This window comes from Sapajus apella, unplaced genomic scaffold (genome assembly GCF_009761245.1).
Source record: "Sapajus apella isolate SASKATOON/1434 unplaced genomic scaffold, GSC_monkey_1.0 scaffold66, whole genome shotgun sequence".
Classification (NCBI taxonomy): Eukaryota; Metazoa; Chordata; class Mammalia; order Primates; family Cebidae; genus Sapajus; species Sapajus apella.
In genome coordinates, this window is record NW_022437006.1 from 2,482,463 (window position 1) to 2,495,159 (window position 12,697).

Below are 12,697 nucleotides of genomic sequence, written 5' to 3' on the forward strand. Positions count from 1 at the left end.
ACCATGAAACAGGGGATTATCGGGCATAACTGTGGACTATAAAATATGTAATATATAAATATTCTCGAAAAATTGATTCTGAAAGACCTAGCATGCCTTTCACTTATCTCAGAACCTGGAGTAATACTGATGTCCTTGAACAAAGTGATATATTTACAGTAGATGACTGGCTGCTATGAGGATTTAAATAACCAATGATTTAAAAATTGTTTCTCTATTTTTTTTTCAGAAATAATTTTATTGCAAAAAAGGCAAAACAGGGGTAAAAACCACACCACTTAGCTGTTGATACCCAAAATGACAAATTTTCAACATGCTTTTATCTTAAAAGCCACCAAGAGTAATCTGGAACTATTTACCCTGATAGCGACTTAGCCTTAATTTTAATAGTTTCTGATGCTTCTATACTCATTATATTCCTGTCTCCTTTAAAGCATCTAAAACAAAGATATCAGCACATAATAAATACTTGTTGATTAATTCATTGAGAAAAACATAAGATAAACACTTAAGTAGAATGTTTTATTGACTTTAGGTCAGCTGGCAATAATTATCTGCATTTATGCCTTATTTTACTTCACTGGAAAAAAGACAAATGTTATATTAGAGACTTCTGACTTTCATGTATTTGCTGCTCTGGGCAGAGAATGTTCAGCTCTCTCCTGTAATGTGTGCTTCAGTATTACAACTCATCAACAAAAGGTGTATGCCCGAAATTTCCACTAGCTGCCATCGACTTTTGGCCAGAAACAAACTTCTTTGCGGCATTTATGATATCAGCATTAGCCACTGAATCAATCTGCTGAAGGACTGTGGATGGTGGCACGTAAGAACCAACAATTAGAGCCTGGGACCCGACTTCTTCCAGGAAACCCTCAGAAGACTCCACTGACATTAGGTATCCAGCTTCAGCTTGTTCTTGGCAGTTTGGACATCGGTGTTGGTAAGGTTTCCTTGAGCGATTGTTTTTACTTGATTATAGGCAGCGTTGATAACACCTCCAGCAGCTGCGGCCTGGGAGATAGTATAAATCTCAAAGAGTCCAGAATCTGAGTAACTGGAATTAAATGCAGAAACATCAAATGGCTGGTGAGCTGCCTTGGCAAGAGCCTGGTGCAGATGACTGGTGGTGTTGCTGCCCCTCTTGATATGTGGCCCAAGACTGAGGACATGCTGAAGAACACTAAATGCATTTGCCTCTGCACTTCCTGCAGCAGCACTTTCTGCTACAAGAGCGGCATGGACAAGACTGTCTCCATTCTGTTCTCGGATTTCACCTCCACTGTATTTGGCCTTTGTACCAGATAAACCAAGTCTACCTCTCATGTTGAGAAACTGTTCAGCAACTTGCTTTAGAACAGGATGACTCACACCAAGTCCAATCAAAGCCATTCTTGCACTTGTGAAATGGTTCTGAACAAAGTAATGTAACTCCTCTGGTGTCACTTTTCCAATCCTATAGTCAGGACAATACAAGGGATTAGCCAAGGCATTCCCGTAAGCTGCTGCATGCAAATTTTCAATGACATGAGTCTGTGGATTCTGAAAGGCCACAGCCTTGTCAATCTTTAGCTGAGGCTGAATGTCACCTACTTCCCAGTGACGAAATTCTGGTGATGTGGTGACATTGAGCAGGAACTCCATTAGCTGGAGAGGATGTGGAGAAACAGGAACACTTTTGCACTGTTGGTGGGAGTGTAAATTACTTCAACCATTGTGGAAGACAGTGTGGCGATTCCTCAAGGACCTACAAATAGAAATTCCATTTGACCCAGCAATCCCATTACTGCGTATATATCCAAAGGATTACAAATCATTCTACTATAAGGACACATGCACACGAATGTTCATTGCAGCACTGTTTACAATAGCAAAGACCTGGAACCAACCCAAATGCCCATCGACGATAGACTGGATAGGGAATATGTGGCACATACACACCATGGAATATTATGCAGCCATCAAAAACGATGAGTTTGGGTCCTTTGTAGGGACATGGATGAACCTGGAAACCATCATTCTCAGCAAACTGCCAGAAGAGCAGAAGATCAAACACCGCATGTTCTCACTCATAGGCGGGTGTTGAACAATGAGAACACATGGACACAGGGAGGGGAGCACTACACACTGGGGTCAGTTGGGGGGAAATAGGGGAGGGACGGTGGGGGGTGGGAAGCTGGGGAGAGATAGCAAGGGGAGAAATGCCAGATGTAGGTGATGGGGAGGAAGGCAGCAAATCACACTGCCACGTGTGTACCTGTGCAACAATTTTGCATGTTCTTCACATGTACCCCAAAACCTAAAATGCAATAAAATAAATAAATGGGGAAAAAAATAAAAAATAAAATTAAAAAAAAAGAATATCAACATCGCCCCGCAGGCATTCCACAGTGTAAGCCATGTTTTCCCTTGTTGCAGTCGCACTTAATAAGCCACCAACTGCTTCAATTCCACAGGTGGTCTTGAAAGATGAAGCTCCTTTTGTCGTCAGACCGGACGCAAGACGCAGCAAATGAGTGGTTCCTAAATTGCTGAAGTCCGCCTGTCTACTGCCTGCTTTAATGAACAAACCAATTCTTGATACAGGAGTGTAGTTTTCCAAAGAAGCAATCACCAAACCATTTGGTAACTTGGTAAACTCAAGGTCCTGAGGTTGTGGCGGTGCTCCTGCAGGCACAGCTGTGGCTTTAACTTTGGGGGCAACTTTGAGAGAATAAAATCTCAAGAAGGACCCAGCTCTGGTTAGTAGCTTCATGATTCAAGATTGTTCTGACCCACGGACACTGCCGGATTATAGGAAAGCAAGATCGTTGTTTCTCTACCTTTTAATATTCTTCTGAAAATAAATTTGAATGAACTTCTTCAAATCTTTCACATAATCATACCTCTTTACTTTTCCATGAGCTGATATCTCTAAATGGAATGCACCCCCCTCCTACCCACACCTCCTTTTTCTGACATCTAACTAAATTATATTATTTTTAAATTTAAACCTGAGCATCTTTGTGACGCTTTCTCTAACACTAGGTATAAAGCATCTGGCTTATGAGTATTTTTTCAGGTATATCAACTTTCCCAAAAATTCATCAGATAAATTTTTCAATTTTAAATGTTTAAATCTTCTATAGATAATATGTCAATCACCTATTTTATTGAATGACTATGTGTCAATGACAAAGATTCACAGTTTTTTTTCTTTAATGAAATACTATAAATTGACTTCCTGTAGCAATAAAGTAAACAAAGTTTGGTCTTTTATATTTGTAGTATTTTATTTGTAGTAAGTCAATATTGCAATGTTTCAGAATATTCTTCACTAGCAGGTCAATATAAAACTCAGGAGACCATATAAAGGACCAAATGCAGTCACAGAGTATTCTTACACTAATTATAATTGGTATAGTTTGGACTGACAAGTTATTTTATTTACTATTTTAATTCCTTTTATACATTACTTATAACCAGTTTATGTAGGCACACTGTAAACCCTTCCTCCATGGCTGCTTCTCCCCAACACCAGATAAGAGTTAAAAACTTTCCATGAATTTGAAAAATGAAACAATCCAATAGAAAAATGTATACAGGTTATAATTAGGCAGTTTACAGAGATGTGTATCTGAAGGCTGAACCTCACCACAGGAATGAAAAGTAAAATAAACTGATCTCATTTTTAAACTCAGTTTGGCAGAAATTAAAAAGCTAAAATAGCCAATAGTGACAAGAATAAATAAACATTCTCATACATTGTTTGTTAGGTTTTTTTTTGTGTTTTTGTTGTTGTTGTTCTGAGACAGAATTTTTTTGCTCTTGTTGATCAGGCTGGAGTGCAGTGGTGCGATCTCAGCTCACCGCAGCCTCCCCCTTCCAGGTTCAGGTGATTCTCCTGCATCAGCCTCCCGAGTAGCTGGGATTACAGGCATGCACCACACCCAGCTAACTTTTTTTGTATTTTTAGTAGAGATGGGGCTTCTCTATGTTGATTACACTTTATGTTGATTTTACTGTGCATAGATTATATCTCAATAAAAATAATTTTCAGAAGAAGGACCTGTATTTGCATAGACATTTTAAGTTGTAGTAATTAATATAAGTTTTATGAAACAACTTTTTGATTGCCAGTATTACTGCTGTTTAAGTTAAGAAAATAGTTGGGAATGGTATAAGAGGATTCGTGGCAATAGAAAGTCAAAAGTATTGATTCAATTTCTCTCAACTTCGAAAGGAAAAAAAAGAGAGAGACAGAGAATTAAAAAATCTCAGTTCAAGAGCTGATTACAAGACTTGCCATTATCATCACATCTGCTTAGAACTGAGACATACATAAAAGTGTTTCCCAGGATACCAGAGAGCAGAGAGAAGGAACTCAAACTGCAAACTTATTTATTGGCTGCTTCTTTCTCATTATAACTAATTGATGTCCATTTTCTGAGGAATTTGGCTAATATTTGCTTTCACTGCAAGGAGCTATCTAATAATGTGTTCACAGAGGTGGAAAACTAGAGTGCTCTACCAATGCAGAATAACATACTCATGAAAATAATTAAAAGTTCTGGCACTTAGCAAAAAGCCAAATTGTTTATGCTGGCTTGATAAATAACAGTCTTGATACTTAAAGAACGCTGAATTCCCAAAAATGAAAGAAAGGGCTAAGTTTAGGTTGAGTGTTGAGCATTACACTAAATGACGTTAGCCAAATAAAAACACTATGCTAAATATTTATTATATCAAATTTGTAAGTTACCAGGTCAAAAATATCACGTTACACATCTTCTGGACATAGTACAGACTTATTTTTTTTTAATTTTATTCTTTAAGTTAAATTATCATTTGTCACAAAGTAACAGAATATTTCTCAAACTACACAGAGTAAAGAACTAGATTTATTCTAAATTTCTAACCTATCATGGATTAATAACTCTAAGAAATATAACAAAAATGAATTGTTAGAAAAGTGAATGAAAAAGCAGACATATAAAATATAAGTTCAATTTTAATATTAATTCTACAAAACTAAAATTACTCTGCCAAACTGCTATAAACATTTCTAAAAGCTTATTCTTAATTTCTGTACTTATATGTTCAAAAATAGTAATACAGGGATCTGAACAGGCACCAGTCCACAAAACTCGCTTTTTAATGAACATCTGCGTTTATTCCAAAGGTAAAATAAGTGCAATAAGCTTATAATTGTTCTAAATAAGGTTCACTATCTTTGCCAAACTTCAATTTATTTTTCCAAGATTTAACTATCTTCAAGGATGTTTGGCGGTTACCTTTGCAAACTGAAACAACAAGCCTGTGTTGCCATTTGTTGACTTTTTCTTATTTTTATTTATTATTTTAACTTTTATTTTAGTTTTGGGAGTGCATGTGAAGGTTTGTTACATAAGTAAACACATGTCATGGGGATTTCTTGATTAAAAACTGGACAATTGAATTAAAGTTTTATAAATGAGAATATTCAAATGACCAATAAACATATGAAAACATGCTTATCTTTATTAGTCATTAGATAAATACAAATTGAAACTACAATAAGATGTCATTGTAGTTATTATTTCATCGCTCAGGTATTAAGCACAGTATCCAATAGTCGTCTTTTTTGCTCCTCTCCCTCTTCCAATCCTCCTACATCCAAGAAGACCCAAGTGTCTGTTGTTTCCTTGTGTTCATAAGTTCTTATAATTTGGCTCCCACTTCTAAGTGATAACATGCAGTATTTGGTTTTCTCTTCCTGCATTAGTTTACTAAAGACAATGGCCTCAAGCTTCACCCATGTACCCAGGAAAGATATGTTCTTGTTATTTTATGGCTGCATAGTATTCCATGGCATATATGTACCACATTTTCTTCATCCAATCTGTCATTGATGAGCCTTTAGGTTGATTCCATGTCTTTGCTACTGTGAATAGTGCTGCAATAAATATACATGTACATGTGTCTTTATGGCAGAATAATTAGTGTTCCCATGATATATACCCCAGTAATGGATTACTGGGTCAAACGGTAGCTCAGCTTTTAGATCTCTGAGGAATCACCATGCTGCTTTCCACAATGGTTGAACTAAGTTTCACTCTCGCCAACAGCTTGTAAGTGTTCCATTTTTTTTTTCTGCAACCACACCAGCATTTGTTATTTCTTGACTTTTTAACAATAGCCATTCTGACTAGTGTGATATGGTATCTCATTGTGGTTTTGATTCATATTTCTCTAATGATCAGTGATGTTGAGCTTTTTTTCATATGATTCTTGGCAACATGTATGTCTTCTTTTGAAAAGTGCCTGGTCATATCCTTTGTTCACTTTTTAATGGGGTTGTTTTTCTCTTGTAAATTTGTTTAAGTTCCTCATAGATCTTGGATATTAGACCTTTGTCAGATGCATAGTTTGTAAACATTTTCTCCCATTCTGTAGATTGTATTTTTACTCTGTTGACAGTTTCTTTTCCTGTGAAGAAGCTCCTAAGTTTGATTTCACTTGTCAATTTTTGCTTTTGTTGCAACTGCTTTTGGTGTCTTTGTCATGAAATCTTGGTCCATTCCTATGTCCAGGATTGTACTGCCTACATTGCCTTTCAGAGTTTTTATAGTTTTGGTTTCAAATGACTTCATACTATGAAATATAAGGATATAATGTAATTGCATCCCCACTCATATATAATATTCTCTCAGGTCCTCCCAGTGAAAGTTATCAAAATTTTTAAAAATGTATATTAATTATTTAAATACAATACCCTGACTGATATGCTGAACTAAGAAAAGTTGAATGACAAATAATCAATAGCCAAAACACAAAGGGGAACTGTAATAGATTTTATGGTAAAGATTTCAATTCTCCTTTCAAATTCTTCTACATATTCAAAAGAGTGCTAACTAATATTATAACTAGCATTTTTGTGGGAATTAATAAAATATAAATGGATATGCAATAGACCAAGAATATCCAGGATACTCTTAAAGAAGAATAAGATAGTGAAAAGACAGGCTTTTACCAGTTATCATGCTTTATTTTAAATATACAGTAAAGTAGTTCAATATCATAATTATAACAGGCAAATATAGCAAAGAAATAAAATAGAAAGTTTAGGAAAGGACCCACATAAATATCAACCCTTGATTTCTTGATTTGGTGTAAGGAGCACTTCAGAGCAGTGGTAATAAAATGATCTTTAATAGATATTGCTAAGATGATTATTTACGAAAAAAATAATTAGATCATACCTCACACAATACACTAGAATCCCATGGCAGTGAATTGTAGATCTAAACGTAAAAAGCAAGCAATAGAAATCTATAAAATACTATGGATAGTATTTTCCCAACTTCAGGAAATTTCTATGAAGTATAGAAACTTCATAAGTAGAACCTAACATAAAGGAAAAGGGTGATAAATCTGAATATATAAGCTTAGTAGTTTTTAAAAAAACAAAAAAGTCACAGAGAGTAGTAAGAAAAGACATTTTCAAAATATCTAAACAACAAAATGCTAATATCAGGAACATAACAACTTTTATAAATCAAGAAATAAAATATAAACTGGACACCTGGACAACTAATTTGAATAAAACCTTTATAAATGAGAATATTTAAATGACCAATAAGCATATATAGACATGCTTATCTTCATTAGTCATTAGATAAATACAAATTAAAACTCCAATGAGATGCTATAACATATGCACCAGAATGTGTAACATAAAAAACTAACAATACTAGGTGTTGACAAATACATGAAAGAAGAAAGATGCTCACATACCTCTTGAAGAAGTATAAATTGGAAGATTTATACTTTGGAAGATCCGTTTTTAATATTTAACCTAGAAAATGCACAGATTTATAAGACAGTCAGTACAATCCTAGGTATATACTCTACAAAATGTGTGCTTAGGTAACATAATCAAGACACACACACACACACACACACACACACACACACACACACACACACTTCAAATTCTAGTGGAGATCTGTTTTTATCTTGTGCTAAACGCTGAGCCCTGAATGCCAAAAGTCTTCCTCTCAGTATTCCTACTCCATCCTCAACTTTCAACACTCTATGCAAGCCTGAACCTCAGAGGGATCTTTTCTCTCCATGTTTTGTGCCATTCCCCAACACAGCAGTCAACTTCTCGTCACTCATTGTCAGCCAGGTTCATAGTGGGAGGTGAGGAGGTAGGTTCAGTGCTCCTGGCCCATCTTCAGTGGTAGACACATTCTATTTGAGGCCCTATCTGAGTGGAAGAATAGGGGCTTTTAAGTTGTTCCTGCTCTTCCCCACTATAGTAGCCAAACTGTGCCTTGCATGTGCGGCAGTTTTAGAGCCAGATAGTGTTCACTGCCTCTCCACTAGGAGCACCCTAACTTTGCTTTGAATTACTGAAGGATGGAGACCTGAAGACCTTCCTGCCACTTTATTGAGGGAAAAACATTTTTACTTCTCTCCCTCCCCCAGGATCTTTGGCTGCTTCCTGGGCTGGAAGTATCTCACCTTCCTCAGAGAATTAAGGCTTTTTTTTTTTTTTTTTGAGACAGAGTCTCACTCCATCACCAGATGCCAGGCTGGAGTGCAGTGGTGTGACCTTGGCTCACTGCAACCTCCGCCTCCTGTGTTCAAGCAATTCTCCTGCCTCAGCCTCCTGAGTAGCTGGGACCACAGGTGCACGCCACCACGCCCAGCTAATTTTTTTGTATTTTTAGTAGAGATGGGGTTTCACCATGTTGGCTAGGATGGTCTCGATCTCTTGACCTCGTGATCCGCCCGCCTCAGCCTCCCAAAGTGCTGGTATTACAGGTGTGAGCCACCACACCCGGCCGGCTTTTTCTTCACATGATCACAGTGTGCAGTGTGTTGTTCATTCCCCAGAGGAAGCCAGTCACCCCATGTGTGCCTGTATCTTCATCAGCATCTGATTTTTCACCTGCTCCCAATATTTTTTTGCATGATGACATGACTATTGCAAGACATTTTCAATACCAAAAAATAGTAATGAATTATCAGTATTATAAATAATGAACTTAAAAAATTACATAGTCACCCTGAATGGCAGTTTTATTGGGCAGATATTTGAGTGCTGACGAGTAAAGATGGCTGCAATCAGTAAACATAAACGAAAACATAACTGGAATCAGTAAACAAATTAAACATAACTGGTGGCAAAAGTAATGAACTAGTCCTGATTCTGTTGAAGTTGTCAGCACCCTCTAGTGGAAATAAGTTTTTTTAAAAAGCACGTTTTCAAATGCAGAGAACTTTCTCAGGCATTTTTCAGTCATTGAAATTTGGCAGTTACAGAAACTAACATTTGGAGGCAGTAAAAAACAGTGTAGTGTTTCATTTTATTATAGTAAATAAATGTAAATCATTTAATACAGTGTGTTGCCTCATTCAGAAAACCAACCCAAAACGAAGCAAAAATGAAAGGAAACCTAGAAAGGAGAACAGGAACCACAGGAGATCAGAAAACACCCATTCAATATTTCTGTTTAGTCTGGTGAAAATAAAATCTATATGAGGGTGCCTGTATTTCAATTTAATTAATGAAAAGTCAGGTGATTTCCATTCTCACTAAATTGAGAATATACATATATTTAAAGAGTAGTATTTTGAATGTATGCCAAACTTTTAGCCAGTGCAGGGTATCTAATGCTCAGCCTAAAGATGCCCACTTGTTTTACACTGCTTCTAAAACCAAACTGGTATTAACCAGAAACCATCGTCAATATTTCACATAAACTCTCTTTTCAGTAATAACAATTGTATCAGAAAATTTAAAATTAGTAAGATCTATTGCTGTGTCTCTTAAACTGTAAAATTATTTAAAAATTAGAATTAATTCAATGTCTTCTCCTTTAACTTTTTACCTTGGTTAATTTAATAGTACTATAATTTCATTAGTATAATGGCCCAATTCATTTAATAATCAATTTATGATTCTCTTAAATTTTATGCAGTTTAAAAGAAAAGGAATTCATGAAGTCTTTTTTTTTTTTTTCCAGGAATGTTTCTTATCTAACTGGCAGCAATAGCTGTAGGACTAGGGTGTTTGAGCTACCTATTTTAGCAAAAAGCAGTTTCCCTTTACATAGTTTTTTTTGAAAGAAAAGACATCTGTCTGAATATAAATATATATTATTAAAAACTATTAAATTGTAAGTATTTAAGTTCCTCTTCTTCAGCTGCTAAGGAGGAACTAGTCTATATGTTCATTGGCAATGAACTTTGTTTCTTGGTAGGATGAAGCCTGGAGACGAAGAATTGGAGAAGCTAGGGACAAAGCAGCATGAGTGATCAAAAAAGCAAGGGAAATGTAAAGGACAGCAGTATTCTCTAACTTTCATGGGCATCAGGTCCACCTGGGAATCTAAGGGAATTATAATTGATTACAAAATGAATGTTAAAATATGTATTACTGGGCTCTGCTTTCAGAATTTGTGTTCAGTAGGTCTAAGGCATGACTTGATAATTTGCATGTCTAATAGGTTCCCTGGTGATGCTAATGTTGTGGTACAGGGAACACACTTTAAGAACAACTGTTATTAAAAAATATTTAGGAAGTTTTGCTTTGGGTTGTATGATATATCTTTCTAAATGACCAACTGTATTAGTCCGTTTTTACACTGCTATAAAGAACTGCTGCAGACTGGGTAATTTATAAAAGAAAGAGGTTTAATTGACTCACAGAGCAGCATGGCTGGGGAGGCCCTAGGAAACTTACAATCATGGGGGAAGGGGATGGGAGAAGCAAGGCACCTTCTTCACAAGACAACAGGAAGGAGAATGAATGCAGGAAGAACTGCCAAACACTTATAAAACCATCAGATGAAAACTCACTCATTAACATGGGAACAGCATGGGAGAAACTGCTCCCATGATCAATTACCTCCATCTGGCCTCTCTGTTGACACATGGGGATTATGGAGACTATGGGTGGGGACACAGCCAAACCATATCACCAACCATCTCACTTTAAGACTACAGAATTTACCTGGCCTGAGACTTTCAAGGCTAAAACTGGAAAGTCTGCCACAAACCAGGAATATTTGTTCTATGAAAGTTAGCAGAATCAAAATGGGGTCACTTGCATAAAAACCCTGAAAAATCAAACTAGGGAAGACCAGAAAGGAAGGGTTTACATGCATGTATGCCAGACAACAGGAACTACAACAAAAGACTGCACAAACCACAACTTTGCACAAAAGCCACCACAATCTCACAAAAAATTACTTCTGCAAGGACATTTGCTCTGCAACTGCCTGTCCAACCTCAAACTGGTGCCGCCCTTGTTACCAGTCCCTGTAACCAAGGATAATTGTCTCAAAGCAATTCATGTAACTCTCTTCATTTTTCCTTTAAAATTCTTTGTCTTCTTTTACCTCCCTATGTTCATTGTATCCTTACTGTAATGCTCAATCCCAAATAAATACTATTGTCTTTTATAAGAGTCTCTCTCTCTCTGTGTGTGTGTGTGTGTTAACTTAGGTTTAACCAGTCCCCTATACAATGTCTTCAAGACATTTTCAGTAGAGCTAAAATACTTGCTAATGCTTTTGTACTAAAATGTGTGTGTGTTTTTAATTGATTCATTAACTTTAAAGTTTAGGTTTTAAATCGATATGTTAAGATTGACTTCAAGGGTTGAGTTGCATTTTAGAGGTTATTGTCTGGGATCTTGGCCCAGGGTGCAGTACTCTGCTGTAGCTAGAACGAATTGTCACCCAGAAATGAGTAAACCATCACTATGATTACCAAGTGGCCTGTGTTTTCATTCAGCAACAAGTGAAAAGGGGTGCAATAAGAGGCAGGGTATTTCTTGGACTAATACTTCAAAGTTATTATAGTTACAGCCTTTGGGAAAATTCACTGTTCATACATGGCAATGTTATGTGACTTCATCAAATAAGGAATGTCTGAATTGATCAAAGTAAGCTAGATTATATAGCAGTAATAAATTCAAAATCGTAATGGCTTAAAAACCAGAAAAGATTTATTTCTTGCTCAAACAACCTATCCTTAGACCCCAACAAAAATTGCCCATTTTTCTCTCATAACTTCTTTATCATAATTCAAGTAGCACAAATAAATAATTGCTGTGCAATGATAATAGGATTGCAGATCCTAATAATTCTTTTTCACAAAATAAACATCCATGGAAAATGGGAGTTGGAATTCTTAAAGGAGAATATAAGTTGAATATTAAAAGTGATCTAGTTTTAAATGATAGGTCTAATAAAATGTAATTTATTTCATTAAAATCCCAGAGGTAGCTATTTTAATAGGTCTTGATTTAGAAGCAGAGCTCAGAACTTTGGAAAGCATTTCAAGATTATCAAAGATGTAATAATCTAAGATTAGAAACATGATAATAGCTTCACCGATTTGCAGATACTAAAAGTAATTCACTAACAAATGAGTGAAGTATTCTATAAAGAATTCTACTGGGCCCATGGAACTTCTTAGCATTCTTAGGGAATATGTTTCACATTGATGATTTCCAAACATAAGACTATTATTCAGTGATTTGAGATGGCACTCTAGAATCTAGTTTTTCACAACGATCCACCAACAGATTTTGATGTAATAAGTCTGTAAAATGAACATTTTTAAAAAGAGGAAACCTCCATGGTGGCTCACACCTGTAATCCCAGCACTTTGGGAGGCTGAGGCGGGCAGATCATGAGGTCAGAAGTTCAAGACCAGC

At 36.1% G+C, this 12,697-nt stretch overlaps 1 pseudogene across 1 annotated transcript; it reads right to left on the minus strand.

Annotated features, from left to right (window-relative positions):
* Positions 1 to 222: 222 nt before the first annotated feature.
* Positions 223 to 2,827, minus strand: LOC116530281 (annotated as a pseudogene). The gene is made up of 2 exons (XR_004259922.1): positions 2,360 to 2,827; positions 223 to 1,647 (listed from the first exon to the last, which is right to left on the minus strand). The product of XR_004259922.1 is annotated as a cytochrome b-c1 complex subunit 2, mitochondrial-like (transcript).
* Positions 2,828 to 12,697: the final 9,870 nt, after the last annotated feature.